A 14013-nucleotide genomic window follows, 5' to 3' on the forward strand; every position below is an offset into this window, starting at 1 on the left:
TTTTCAAAATTTTGGTCAAACAGTCAAAGGGCATTCGAGGGACCTCGATGGAAAAAGTAAGGGCAAAACTGAGCAAGCTCGAAAAATAAGGGCAAAACCCGTGGGTAGGAACCAACTAGGGGTAAAAATGCAATTGTCCCTACTATTATCTCCGGTTTGCACTATTTTTTGTGCACAGGAAAATGATCCAGCCGGACTATATCCTTTGGCGTCACCTCGGCTGGACGGGGGGCTTCGTCAACACTTCATTACCCCATGCCGGGGACTTCGGCATCACCCTGCTGTCCTGCATTGACTGTGCTATGTCACCACTTCGGAGTGCCGAGCTCTTTTCTCGGCCACCGCGGGACCGGCTCGGGGATGGAACCTTGTCCCGCATCAAGCTCGGACCGCATCATCAATACCGAACACATTAACCAGCTAAGTTGTCTTCATGCTCAAAGTTTTAAATTTTTAACTTGTGTTCGGCTCGGCCAAGCATTATACTTTTTTGGGAAAAAGTTGCTTGTAAAAATTTCCTTGTCCAAACTTTGTTTGTGACATGCAAATTCAAATACCCCGTTTACTTGGGGGCTTCCTTCATGAAGCTTTTTCCTCTTGCATATGGTTATACTTGTACGGCTTCGTTCCTTGTTCGTGTATTACGCCACAATATGCACCATATTGACTTAAGCGATTTGCAAGCTGGGTTGCCTGGATCCTGTGCTTACCCCTACGTTCCCGATTGTTCGGCTAGGGAGTAAAGGGAGCACCTCTGCGATTGTCACGATCGGGTCACCCGAGCCGGACCTCAGACTGGGTGAAGCCGAAAGCTAGCGTTCTTATTGTTTTCAATCATGGTCGGCACACAACGGAACTCATGAGTACAAAAAATCTATTGCACAAGTCTCATAATAACAATGAGCACCGAAGAAAGGTATCGGTGGGGGTACTATTTTCTTCGAAGATGCTTCTTACTCTTCGCAGTAATATATCATAAGTTCCCTGAGCGCGCTTTGTCTGTTACAGCCTTATGGCCTGATTGCCTGGTTATTGGAAACACCGTCGGTATTCTCGACAGATGGAGTACATAACACTTTTCGGTCCTTGACCAAAGAGGGAGAAGCCGACGGTCGGTTAAGACGCGTTTAAAGTTCGGTTGAACATAGATATGATATAAGTACTTCGGTACATGCAATCATTCTTTTACCAAAGTCACTTGGGGGTTCTTAAATTTATATGAGCCATTTTATGATAAGTGTTTTTCTTCTTAGTCGTTGCAAAGTTTTTATTATTATTTATCACTCCTTTTTTGGACACAAGTGTGCGGTCACTAGCCGGGGAGCCTAATTTCTCTCTCAAAGCCGCTAGACTTTAGTTTGCTAAACTGTCCTAGTAAGAAGTACTCCGCCTTCGGGATAGGAGGTTGAAGCCGTAGGCTGACCCGCTTGAAGTTTTGAGATAGGATGTGTCATGTTAAAGCACGGCAGAAACACCTTTTTTTTCTAAAGTCCAATTTTCGGATTGGCACCGAACACTTGATCTAGTTTGGACATTAACCTTTTGAATAAGTTTTTTGGCTTTTCGAGCCCATGGCACTTTTAAACTATTTGTGTGTTTTCAGCACAAGTCTCGCAGTGCAACACCGGATACCTTTAGAGATTCGGCAAAAACATCCTCGGATATTGCTATATATGCATCGGTTTCGAATTGTGTCTTCGGTCAATAGTTAGGTTGCCCGGCTCCTGCGCTTGCCTCCTACGTTCCGCTTTGTTCGGCTAGGTGTGCAAAGGGAGAACCATTGCGATTGTGCTTCCAGCTCACATGGTTAAGCACCTTAGTGGAGAAAGCCAAAAACTGACTGTCACGATAAGCATAAACTGGACAGCGATCCGATGATGGTGTTAAACAACGGGCCATTCATAACAATGGCCAAAGTGTTTGCGGCTTGACTTCGACTGTCGCTGAACACTATCGGGGGCTATTAACTGGCCTGCCAAACTAAATCCTCGATATTTTGCTTTTACATTGGAGCTAAGGTTTCATGATCATGCTTAGCATGACAACCCAAAGAAAGGAACCGATAGCGGGACTATTTTCTTTGGAAGACATTTCTTCTGTTAAACAGTAATATAACATGTCTCTCCGTGTACCTTTGTTTATAAAACCGTATGGCCAGATTGCCTTGTTTGTTGTAAATCTTTGCCCTCATAAAGGCTATATAAAGTAGGACAAACACTCCTCGGCTATTGGCCGAAGAGGTGGAAGCCGATGGTCGGTCAACAAAGTTTTGTACAATGCGGATCCGAGCATTAATGACATAAAGTACTTGGATACATAGAGTCATTACACATAATTTGTGATTTTACTATGGATATCGATCCTTAATTCGGCCTCCCGTGCCCGCATTAAGGCTCGGGGGCTACTGGGCTTCGGGCTTATTATTTACAAATATTAAATGGACACATCGATCCCCTGATCTGGTGTTGCAACCCGACCAGTGTCTCGGGGGCTACTGCATTGCCTATTCTATGCAGAAAATTTTAAGTGCAATACAGTTTCCGAGGAGATTTTGATCCTCAGGTTGGTCGGCCGCACCCAACCTGAGTCTCGATGACTGAGCACGCCGCTTTTTGTGTCCCGAAGTATTCTGCCGAGCTAGGACTTGATCCTTAGGCCGATTTTGCAAATCAACCTGAGTCTCAGGAGTTACAGGGATCAGCGGTCTTATGTCATCCTTCAGGTGCATCTCGGGTTTTAGACCGATACACACCTTGAGGGCTACTGGCTATGTATCTCATCAGAGAATAAATTGGATCAATAAAAAACACTGACCAAAAATCAGCCCATGACCGAGGTGCTTAACCACCTCGGAAGCAGTTCGGCATATAGCTCGGAAGCAAGTGGCTGGCTCCATAAAGGGCATTCCCGACATTAAGCTCGGCTAAACTCCTTCAACTTTTTTGAACCCAGATGATCTATGACATCTCGGATATAGTCCGGCGTTGGAGCTCGGATACTGTCCAGCGTAGGAACTTGGACACAGTCCTGCGTTAGAGCTTGGATACATTCCGGCGTTGGAGCTCGGAAGCAGTCCGGCGTTGGTGCTTGGCTGCAGAAGATACCTCGAATGCAATCCGGCGTTGGAGCTCGGACGCAAGAGGACACTTCCTCCCGGGAACAACTTCGAACCCGAGGTGTGGCATAAAAATAATAAGGCATTGATAAAGGCCGGAAACTTAAAGGGGCTCCTCGGATACCCGACGTATAAACTCGTCGAATGCATTTCGGCGATCCTCAAGATAGAAGATGAGAAGATTTGTTGAACCATTTTTCAAGACCGGCAACCGAAGATGAAGAACAGTTCGGAAGAATCAAGGAGCGTCCCTAACTTGAAGACCGGTTCAGGGGGCTACTGACGGTGTCCTGGACTAGGGGGTACTCAACGCGTCGTCTCCCAATCAGTTGGATTGCGCCGAGGACCACCATGGCCGTATACTCATGGGCCAGTCCGGACAGCTACCGCATACAAGGAAGAATCTACAAGACTTGGCGATCAAGACAAGGACTCCTCCCCCACCGGCGTATTCGGCTAGGACTCTTGTTATGCTAGGCCTCTGGTGCATTATATAAACCGGGGCCAGGCTAGTCGATAGACATATACAACAACAATCATACCATAGGCTAGCTTCTAGGGTTTAGCCACTCTGATCTCGTGGTAGATCAACTCTTGTACTACCCATATCATCAATATTAATCAAGCAGGAGTAGGGTTTTACCTCCATCGAGAGGGCCCAAACCTGGGTAAACATTGTGTCCCTGGCCTCCTGTTACCATTGATCCTAAGATGCACTGCTTGGGAGCCCCTACCCGAGATCCGCCGGTTTTGACACCGACAACGCCCAACCATGTTATATCTTTTCTTAACATTTGGAATATGGGGCTTGTGTAAAAGGTTATAAACCTATTCCAAATCAGACAAGTGCTACTTTGTAGGTTATACCAAAATGTTGGGTATTCCTTCCTCACTATACCGAGGCAAATAGTTTTGCCGTGAAACGGTGTGCTTTTAAAGAGAATGGTTCTTTCAAAAAGGTGAGTGGGAGAATAGTGCAACTCGACGAGATAAACAGTATCTTCGTCATCAGATCAAAGGAAAGAGACCTTGGAAGTAATTCCAGAGTTTCCTACTAAGACTGATACGGAAGTCTCTACAATAAAATGTATGAACTTCGGTCGAACTTGCAGCTGAACCACGTAGGCAAGGCTCGTGCAAACCTCTCAGGTGCGCAAACGAGATATTGTTGTTAGACAACATTATACCTACGATACACAAGGAAGCATTGATGGGCCCTGACTCCGGAATTGGCTAAATGCCAATACAACCGAGTTAGTTTCCATATAAGTGATTCAAGATTAAAACCTTGATACACCTTTCGGAAGACTTAGAGTCTAACGAATATTTATGGAACTTAAAACTGATACGGATAAAAATGTTTTATCCATAAAGCTCAACTTGTTTAAATAACAAGTTCAAGAGTTGACTACGATGAGGTTGTTTTCATCGTAGCGATGCTTAAAGTCAGTTCGGGTTGAACTAGCAATTAATACATATTTCAATCATGAGATATGAAACATGGATAACAATAGGATTTCCATCTGATGGAAATGAAACCAAGGACTTGCATGTGTTATAGTCCAAGGCATTTTGCCTATCCAGAGGATGCTAGTAAAAGTGCAAACTTCAGAGTTCCAGCGATGGACAGAAGAGAGCAAAATGGAGTTGGAATCTTCGTGCTTTGATGAAATGGTCAAAGGGGTTTGACTTCATCAATGGGTAACAAAGATACTTGTAATTCAAGAAAGTAAGTGGGCGCGTAATAATATTTCTAAAAACCTTGTGTGCTTGACACATTGTTAATTGGAAATAAATTTCTTGACACAAATTAGGACTTCATTTGAAAATAGTTTTTTGATGAAGTGCTTAGGCTAAATAGCCTCAATATTAGGCATAATGATCTATGGAGATAGATTTACCTAATAGGGCTAAGCAATGAATACATATTGACAAGGTGCTAAAACCTTTTAGCATTAAAACCGCCAAGGAGTGATTCTTGCCGGAGTCACATGGAAGAGTTTTTTGCAAGACTCGGTGTCCCAAAACACTGATGAGCAAAATACATGATGCAGATTCCACACACTTTTGTGTTTGGGTTAACCATGTATTCCATGGTATGTAAAACAACCAGATATGTCCGATACTCCCAAGGTGTTGCGAGTATGGATACTAAAGTGATCAAAGTACTGATCGTGGGACAACAGTGAAGATGTCATTGAGTACTAGAGTGAGTACTGATGATATGTTTTCTCGCAAGCGGAGATCACGAAGAGTTCGTTGTAAAATGTTACATCGATACAGTCTTCATCTTTTCTCCATGCGATTTTTGATTTAAGTTAAGGGTTTTGTGTAATACACAATATGGTGGCATGGTAATTGGAAATTGTTCCCAGCAGGATACTGTGGCGAATTCTATAACAAATGACTAAGTATGTTGATGCTTTAGAAGCGACAAACAAGATGTTGAATCATATAGTTCATTCATGAACTTAGTATGGTTCCAAGATGGCTTTTGTCAATGGGAGACTACTGCAGGTAGTTTCTCCATAACTCAGTCTGAGGAATCCAGGTTCAACCTGTGATTCACATTTATACAAAGCCAAGTCCGCACAAAATATGAATTTTGTGAAAGCGTGAAAATGCGAGGATATGCAGAGATAAACATGGAGCTGAAGTTGTCAGATCCGATGGACATCAGGCTATACCACATGCGAAGAAATTTTTACACCGGTATGCCATAGGTGTAAAGTGCATTAGCATTAACTAGATTATTGACTCTAGTGCAAGTGGGAGTCTGTAGGAGATATGCCCAAGAGGCAATAATAAATACTACTTATCTCCATGTTCATAATTATGTTTATGTTCCATGCTATAACTTCAATGATTCTCGAGTCTGCAATATCCACGAGGCTTGAAGGAAGACTCATATGCACATGTGGAATAATAAACGGTAAGAAGTATTCCTAGTTTGGCCTCTAAGACTAGCTCAAGTGTTGCATGCTGGTTCCGTTTTCCTGATCATGGGCATGTCTATGCCAGCAACTTTGAGAGCACAATGTTAAGAGAACATTTGTGTTGAATCGACCCGGTTTGATGTTATGCTATGAGATTCATTCGTCACAAGTTAATGGTAAATAACACAGAGATGGTTAACGTTTGCATGATTCCTTAGACCATGAGAGTATCGAGTTTCTTCATGCTTGCTTCATGAACTTTGGGGTTTGTTAAACATCATTCGTAAATGGGTGGCTATTACCGCGGCTTACAGGTTCATGGAAAAGTGTGTCAAGTAACTTGATAGCTCAAGATTGGGATTTGCTCCTCCGACGATGGAGAGATATTCTCGGGCCCTCTCGATGTTACGGTATCCATCATCGTCTGGCCAGACACTTTGTGATTTGATCACGGGGATCCCAGAACACAGGAATGAGAAAAGAGAACAAAACCAGTAACGAGGTAACTAGCATAGTGGACAAGTTGTTGATCCACGGGGATGCAAGTAAATCTCACCTCGGGTCTTTGTAACATATCGCGAAGCAACAGGAATAGCACATGGCAACTGGAGGTTCACTCGAATATTCATTCGTGTGGGTATAGGGGTCAATATGGGTGTCCACGGCTTCAATGTTGATCATTGATCGGAAGGGGTTCCGGGTCATGTCTATACTTCACCGAACCTATAGGGTCACACGCTTAAGGGTCATCTATCTGTTGAATACTAGACAAGGAGTCTGAGAGAAAATCACCGAAAAAGTTTCGGACACCGGAAAAGTTTTGGACAGCGGAATCGTACCGCAGAGAGAGGTCATCGGATAAGTTTCGATGATACCGAAAAGTTGTTTCGGGATATACCATTAAGTCAAATTGGTATCGGCACATGCCTCATAATTCTTGGAGGGTGCCAGAATCATTTTGGAAGCTTTTTGGAATTTTCTGAGATAAAAACCGGAAATGTTCCGGAGCTGCCGGAACCACTTCAGACGCGAAAAATTGTCTTCATGAATAGTAAAAATGCATTCTTGTTTCCTTTGCGCAGATGAAAATCACTAAACCGAAATTGTTTCGGAACGTGTTGAAAATTATTTTTAGTGGGTAATTGAAATGTTCTGAGCCCACATAAATATTTTTAGTTCGAACTGACGCTGAAAAATGTCATCATGAATAGTGAAAGTGCTTTTTGCTTGGCTTCTTGGAGAAGCCACCTTGAGGGCCTTTTGGTATTATCCCCTTGGCTTCTTGGAGAAGCCACCCTTGGGCTTGGCCTATAAATAGGGGTGGAGGGGGCTTCCTAAACACTCATCACTTCTCACATACAAGTGCCATGCATGATCTGGCTTCTTCTCTCCCTCCCACGAAAAGAGTTTCGTAGAGCCGCAAGGCTGTCTGTGTTCCGGTAAGAACTAGTTCTGGACGGCGAAGCCCTGCCGGATAGATGTGTGACGCCCGGATAATTAAGCTATAGTGATTCCCCGCTAATGATGCCACGTCACCACGGTTACTGTGATAAACTCTCGATAGTTCAGAACCGAAACAAATTCAAAATTTAAATAAAAGAAAACAATAAAAGTTTTTAAAAATTAAAATAAAAATGTTCGGTGGTTGCCAAGTATTACAAAGATAATTATGGTGTAAGGTTCACAATTTTATAAAATGCCTAAGTGTTTATAAATAAATAAAAACAGAAAAGAAAATAAATAAAAAGAAAACAGAAAACAATAAAAAAAAGGAGAAGAGAAACCCCCCTGGGCTTCGGCCCAGCTGACCACAGGCCCCACTGGGCCACCCACCAGGCCCCGGCCCCCCCACTCTCTCCTTATCCCCCCCCCCCACCGGTGAGACCCCGAAACCCTAACCACCCCGTCACCCACTCGCCCCCCCCCCCACTCGCTCCCCCTCCCGATCCAGATCGGATCGGGACCAAACCACCCCGACCCCCCTGCCATCGCCGCCACACGCCTCGCCGGCGTCGCCTGTCCCCGCCGCCACCAGACGCCACCGCGTCGGCCCCCCCCTGCGCCCCTCGCCGCCGCCCGGATCGAACCCCATCGTCGCCCCGAGCACCGTCGTCGGCCGGCTCCCCGCGCACCCGTCGCCGCTCGGACTGCGCCTGACGCCGCCCGGAGCTCGTCCTCGCCGGCGCCCCTCCCCACCGGCCTGCCTCCTCTACGACGTCGTCACCGTCCTCCTCCTCGCCCCCCCCCCCCGTTGCCCCGAACCCCACGAACCCCCCTGTGAGCCCCCGTTCTTTTCCTCCGCCTCGCCCCGCACGCGTTCAGCAGCGCCGTCCCGACGCCCGCGGCGTCGCGCCCGCACGCGCGGCACCCGCGCCGTGGCCGGCTCCCTGCTCATGACCGCGCCCGTGGACGCACCCCCGGCCTCCTCTTCTCTCCCCGTCTCCGTCGTCCGTTCCGTCGCGTCGACGGGATTGCCGAACGGCACCACGGCCACCGCACCGCCTTCCCCCTCCTCCCGCTCGCTCGCACGCCCATGGTCGCGCGCCCGCGCCGACCGCAGCTGCGGCTGCCCTTCCCCGCCCCCCTGTGTGCCCGCGCGCCTCGCCGCGGCCTCGTCCCCTGGCTGCGCTCAGCGCTCCCTGCCGGCGCCCGTCCGCGCGGCCCCACTCCGGCGTCGCCTCCGGCTGCCGCGCGCACCACCGCGGCCTCGCCCCGCTCCGGCCATGGCCACGCCATGGCCACCGGCCTCCCCTGTTCCCGTACCCTCCCGGGTCTGCCTGCACCTGGGCGTGCCCCCGTTCGGGTCGTGCGTTGCGCCCGCAACCACTAGCGACCAGACCCGCTAGGCCCTCTGGGGCCAATGACATGGGGGGCCCCAGCCCCAGAACGATTAAAAAAAGAATTAAAATATATATATATATAATAAATAAATTAATAATAAAATTAATTAATTAATTAATTAATTAATTAATTAATTAATTAACTTATCTAATCTTGTTTAGTTTAACTAATTAAGATTAATTAACCTAATAAATAGTTACCCTAATTGTTAATTAGCTAAACAATCCCTAACAGGTGGGACCCACCTGTCAGGTTGACCAAGTCAACTGCTGACGTCATGCTGACATCATGATGACGTCAGCAGACACTATTCTGGATAATGTTGATTAAATTAATTAAATAAATCCTAAAAATGATTTAAATCTTTTAAAATTAATATAAGGTAAACCGTAGCTTGGATCGAAAAACTTTGTACATGAAAGTTGCTCAGAACGACGAGACGATTCCGGATACGCAGTCCGTTCGTCCGCCACACCCCTCTAACCTATCGAACCCGCAACTTTCCCCCTCCGGCTCCTCTGCCCGAAAACACGAAACACCGGGAATACTTTCTCGGATGTTTTCCCCCCTTCACCGGTATCACCTACTACCGCGTTAGGGCACACCGAACACCGCGTATTGCCTTGTTATATTTTGTGATGCTTTGTTTGCTCTGTATTCATTATTTCTTCCCCCTCTTCTCTCCGGTAGACTACGAGACCGACGCTGATGCCACCGAGTTCGACTACGGAGTTGACGACCCCTCTCTCTTGCCAGAGCAACCAGGCAAGCCCCCCCCTTGATCACCAGATATCGCCTATTCTCCTCTATACTGCTTGCATTAGAGTAGTGTAGCATGTTACTGCTTCCGTTAATCCTATTCTGATGCATAGCCTGACATTGTCGCTACATCTATTGATACCTTACCTGCAATCCTAAATGCTTAGTATAGGATGCTAGTTTATCATCATTGGCCCTACATTCTTGTCAGTCTGCCATGCTATACTACTGGGCTGTGATCACTTCGGGTGGTGATCACGGGCATATACTATATACTTTACACTGTTACATTACCTGCGATACTGTTCGGAGTTGGGGGCTGAAGGGGCAGGTGGCTCCATCCCGGTAGAGGTGGGCCTGGGTTCCCGACGGTCCCCGACGGTTACTTTGTGGCGGAGCGACAGGGCAGGTTGAGACCACCTAGGAGACAGGTGGGCCTGGCCCTGTTCGGCGTTCGCGGATACTTAACACGCTTAACGAGATCTTGGTATTTGATCTGAGTCGGCTACAAGCCTATACGCACTAACCATCTACGTGGGAGTAGTTATGGTTATCCCGACGTCGTGGTATCAGCCGAAGCACTTCAGACGTCAGCGACGGAGCGGCGCGCACCGGATTGGACTGGAACGCCTACTAGGCTAGGTCTGCTTCCGGCCGCCCTCGCAACGTGCATGTGTGCTCAGGGCGATGGGCCCAGACCCCTGCGCGCTTAGGTTTAGACCGGCGTGCTGGCCTCTCTGTTGTGCCTAGGTGGGGCTGCGACGTGTTGATCTTCCGAGGCCGGGCATGACCCAGGAAAGTGTGTCCGGCCAAATGGGATCGAGCGTGTTGGGCTATGTGGTGCACCCCTGCAGGGAAGTTAATCTATTCGAATAGCCGTGATCTTCGGTAACAGGACGACTTGGAGTTGTACCTTGACCTTATGACAACTAAAACCGGATACTTAATAAAACACACCCTTCCAAGTTCCACAAACAACCCGGTGATCGCTTTTCCGCAGGGCGACGAGGAGAGGATCGCCGGGTAGGGTTATGCTATGCGATGCTACTTGGAGATGCTGCTTGGAGATGCTACTTGAAGATGCTACTTGGAGGACTTCAATCTACTCTCTCCTACATGCTGCAAGACGGAGGCTGCCAGAAGCGTAGTCTTCGACAGGATTAGCTATCCCCCTCTTATTCTGGCATTCTGCAGTTCAGTCCACTGATATGGCCTCCTTACACATATACCCATGCATATGTAGTGTAGTTCCTTGCTTCCGAGTACTTTGGATGAGTACTCACGGTTGCTTTCTCCCCCCCTTTTCCCCTTTTCCTTTCTTTCTGATTGTCGCAACCAGATGCTGGAGTTCAGGAGCCAGACGCCACCGTCGACGACGACCCTTACTACACCGGAGGTGCCTACTACTACGTGCAACCCGCTGACGACGTCCAGGAGTAGTTAGGAGGATCCCAGGCAGGAGGCCTGCGCCTCTTTCGATCGGTATCCCAGTTTGTGCTAGCCTTCTTAAGGCAAACTTGTTTAACTTATGTCTGTACTCAGATATTGTTGCTTCCGCTGACTCGTCTATGATCGAGCACTTGTATTCGAGCCCTCGAGGCCCCTGGCTTGTATTATGATGCTTGTATGACTTATTTTTTTTATTGTAGAGTTGTGTTGTGATATCTTCCCGTGAGTCCCTGATCTTGATCGTACACATTTGCGTGCATGATTAGTGTACGATTGAATCGGGGGCGTCACAAGTTGGTATCAGAGCCGACTGCCTGTAGGAATCCCCCTTCCACACTCCTTGGCCGAAGTCGAGTCTAGACATTACAAAAACATTTACTAACTTGGCTGTGTGCCTTACGGGCCCACGTCGCCATCGGGTGGTACTAGGATCTTTTACTCCTCGACCTATACTCTGGGACTCTGATCTCTCTACTATTCAGGTTAAATGAATTTGCTAAATCTAAGATTAGGATCTCGTGATCGCATCCACCCGAAGAGCCCCTTATTGCAGAGGATCACCTGCTACATCAGAAGATTCCGAAGATACTCTCTGATGTTCTCTCGAGACTTGTGCCCATCACTTTGGCTATTCCTGACCACTGATAAATCCGTACGGATAACTACTTACACTTGCCATTCATACGATCATCCCCCATTGATCTTGTTATTACAAGATACCCCGAAGTTTTCTCTATTGTTCTGAGAATACTTTGTGCCTACTGCCTAACAGTTCTTCGCCACATGAATACCCCCTTCAAATAAATCCTCGCACTTGTCGAGTATCCGCTCCTCCCCAGTTGTTCATGTGTTACACAAAAGTCTTCGAAATACCACCCAATATTCCGAAAATCCTCAGCAACCTATTGCTCTGGAATTTCTTGTTTGCTTTCATTATGATTAATCCCATAAGTATAGAAATTTTATTGACATTCCTTGTCATTATCATTTTGAGTCTGTTGACTCAATATTCTGCGAATACACGCAATCATCATTGATCCTTATAAATTACCTTTCCGGCTGAGCCTCCATTCTTTTAACTGGAATTGGTTCTCGACCAATCCAATTGTCGTTGATTGTACCCTAAGGCTATTCAACTTATCCATCCCTAATCAGAGCATTGCTTCTGATCCCTTGATTTGGAAATCATAATTCCTTTGCATTTGACAATTGAGTTAGTCAGTTGTTTCTATAATCTGCTTCCTCTAGTTGAGTACCGATGCTCACGTCAGATCCCTTGTGGGCCACCAGATCCCTTGTTGGATTTTATCTGACAACACCCTTCATATTCAATAACCTTGTGGGCCTTTTCTCGGATACATAATGCCTTTGATAAATTGTATCGTCTGCTTTCTCAACCATGCTTTGCCTTCGAGCTTGAGTTATTTACTTCTAAAGATTCTGGTATATGATTCTAAGATGCCCAGATGGGTTGAACCTATGCCTTCCTTAATATGTGTGAACTCGAAAGTTTTCACGAGTCGTACTCTTCTGGTATTTTGCCAGATAAGATTTCAATGCTATAACTTCATCGAAAGCGAGAAGTGAATGAAAGGGTATGCATTGGAGAAGTGGGAGTCGACCTTGAACTTGTGTTCATGCCCATGGACACGATGTAGATCTTATCATTAAAGCTTCTTTTAAATAAATTATTCCTTTGGTATAAGTTCATCTTATATCTAGGATCTGGCCTTTTGCAACCGTGGTTCCGACCATGATTGTTCTTCTTTGATCTCATTTCTTGGACAAGTTAAAACAATTGTCTTCTATGGATCAATACACCAGTCCCACCTTTACTTTGATCTTGTGACGAGTATTACCCCCCTGGTATCTCGAGATTATCATGGAACTGCATAACTCCTTATGAGTTCTTCATCAAGTGCTACCTTCCCACTGATTCCAATTTTTCGCGGGCTCTGAGTTATTGAACACTCAAAAACACCGATAACTGAACCGAGTCCGCTCTTCGGTTCAACAACTCTTCAGTAAGCTTCTATAAGTACGAGTTTGTACCCGATCACGCCATTCCTAGCCTGTTTGGCTATATCATTGTCGTGACGATTCTAACTGTGCTACCTGGTCCTTATTCTCGGAGCACCAATTTTCGACGATGAACTAACCTTACGTCGATCCTCATCGTCATACCATTTCGCCTTGAACAACAAGCTTGGTTTCGAGTTGTGTCGTACCCTTGGTTCCAATAACCTTTCACTTCATCATTACTTTGACTTGATGTCGTCGCCGATCGATTACATCTTCATGAACTCTCGTGACAAATGTGTCGTGATCATCATGAGCATTATGAGCTCTTCCAGGATATCGATTGAATTCATGATGAGAAATACCATCCTTGCCCTCGGTGATCTGTATTATCATCGACCACTTTATTGACTTCCCTCCAACACAAACTTGTCGTGTTTTGTGTTATACCTTGAGTTCCTTGCTATCCAGCATCTGTTCTTCTTTACCTTGGAGTATTACCCTTTACATGTCAAGAGTGTGGCAAGAAATTCACCACCCTTAAGAATTCTTGACACAAGTGATACTTATTAACATCACCATTCTTTCCTTGGTCCTCGTGTTGTTTCTAACCGGAAAACCGACAAATGGTCTGTGAGGTGTAAATTCTAAACTTCTAGCAACCCTATTGCTTTGAAGTTTATTACTTATTGAATCATCATTCGAACATTGATCGTGCTACCTAGTCCAGATTCCTGGGTACACCCTTCTATCATTGTTCAGTTGTGTATGTTTCCCTCGAGCATACATCATTACATCATTTGATCCGCCAAATGATTATCTCCTTGTTCACATAATTGTGGAAATCCATCTTTTTGGAATTCTCGATGAATGGTCGCTGAGTCCATCATCCAC

Source organism: Triticum aestivum, chromosome 6B (genome assembly GCF_018294505.1).
Source record: "Triticum aestivum cultivar Chinese Spring chromosome 6B, IWGSC CS RefSeq v2.1, whole genome shotgun sequence".
Taxonomy (NCBI): Eukaryota; Viridiplantae; Streptophyta; class Magnoliopsida; order Poales; family Poaceae; genus Triticum; species Triticum aestivum.